The sequence below is a fragment of the Aplysia californica genome, unplaced genomic scaffold, assembly GCF_000002075.1.
Source record: "Aplysia californica isolate F4 #8 unplaced genomic scaffold, AplCal3.0 scaffold00446, whole genome shotgun sequence".
Taxonomy (NCBI): Eukaryota; Metazoa; Mollusca; class Gastropoda; order Aplysiida; family Aplysiidae; genus Aplysia; species Aplysia californica.
Window position 1 is genome coordinate 378614 of NW_004797716.1, and position 1943 is coordinate 380556.

Sequence of the window (1943 nt, forward strand, 5' to 3'; positions counted from 1 at the left end):
AGCGTACTGGTAGTAGTAGTAGTAGTAGTAGTAGTAGTAGTAGTAGTAGTAGTAGTAGTAGTAGTAGTAGTAGTAGTAGTAGTAGTAGTAGTAGTAGTAGAAGTAGTAGTAGTTGTTGCAGTTGTTGTTGTTCTTGCTTCTGATGTTGTTGGTGTTCTTGCAGTCTTCGCGACTTTGTAGAAGCCGTTTTGCACAACATCCCACCCAGCCAGACCATCCAGCCTGCTACAGACAAAACACCCTTTCTCACTTTGACGCCCTAGAGGTACAAGAGGAAAGACAAAATAAAGTAAAACAAGTTAAGATTTGCACCCCCCCCCCCACCAACTCAGTTCTGTATATTATAGATAGACTGATTTGATCTTACCAGTCAGCAGTCAGGATCAGAAATCGTAAGTATTTGATAAGATATCAGTCACACTGGGAAACCAACTCATTCTCTTTGCATGCTTTTAACTTATGTAAGAGTTTTCTGCACTTGCAACACAATGAGGTCATGTAAGTGCCGAAGATTAAAGGTGTTACAAGAGAGTGTAAAGCACAAAAAAGAAGGAGAGATGAGGACGATAGATGTTTGAAAGGAAAGAAGGAGCAGACAAAACCAGAGCACTTGCCAGCCACCCACTCTTTGCATACACGGCAAGGAAAGTAACCGTTGATAAAATCTATTCGTTTCTATAAAGTAATGTGTCTCGTAGTACTTAGACCTTTTCTCCAAAACTGAGAGTTTACGTACTACATGTATTTACGTTGGACCTTTCGCTTCGTGTGTGTTGAGAAAATTATATCTTCAGAAGAAAGAAAGAAATGTTTGCTGAAAACAGATTAAATGTCCTTTTTTCGTAGATTCTCAGTTCGTGTGACCATAAGTAAAGAAAATTACTAACGCAATTGTTATGTCATGTTATTTTCCTATCTCTCTTTCTCTCTCTCCTTCGCTCTATTTTTTGTTTCTCCCTTTCTCTGCCACTCTCACTCTTCCCTCTCTCTTTATGTCTCTCTTTCTTTCTTCTTCCCATCTCTCTTTCTTTCTCTTATTCTCCCTATTGTTTTCTTTCTCTCTTTCTCTTACTCTCTCTCTCTCTCTCTCTCTCTCTCTCTCTCTCCTCTCTCACACACACATAAATACAAACACACACGCACACACACACATGTACATACACGCACACACACACACACACACACACACACACACACACACACACACACACACACATACACACACACTCACACACACACCAATCACCTCCCCCCCTCCCCCTTACTCACACAAGCTCACTCTGTACACCATATCCCTTTGTTCAAATTCCTCACGGTTGAGTGCATGTAAAAGTTGAGGGAACGTGAGTCGAGATGAGGGGATTGTCGGCGATCCACTCAGAGGTTCACCCAAGGAAGGGACTGTGGGACGCGAGGTGGGACGGGGAAGGGGAAGGACGGAGAAGGAGAGAAGGGGTAGCACGAAGAAGAGGAGCAGAGGGTTTGAAAGAACCAAAACTGAAAAGCAAATGCAGAATCAGACTTAATTAACAAAATCTCTCTGTACCCTTTTCAATGTAGGTTCTTTTTTGCCCCCATCGACACACTTTAGATCGTTGAGAAAGCGGGGTTCGACTTTGCCTGTCAGGGCTAACCAGAGCTAAAAGCAATACAACCTCCCGGCAGAAAGACCGAGATACTCGATAAAAATCCTTCCAAGACGGGTATTGAACTCGGGTCTTCTGCGAGTGACAGCGCAGCGCCTAACTGCAACACCACAGACGCCACTGCAGAGGGTTCAAAAGGAGAAGAACAAAAAAGAATGAAATACAGCCGAAACGATCTAAGACAGCAACCGATTGTAGAGGAGAAAAGTTCCGTCTTATACGGGGTGCCCACTACGGCTGGATCGGGCCGATCGCCCGACTCGATCGCTTGAAACTGAAAACAAACACGTTTGTTTT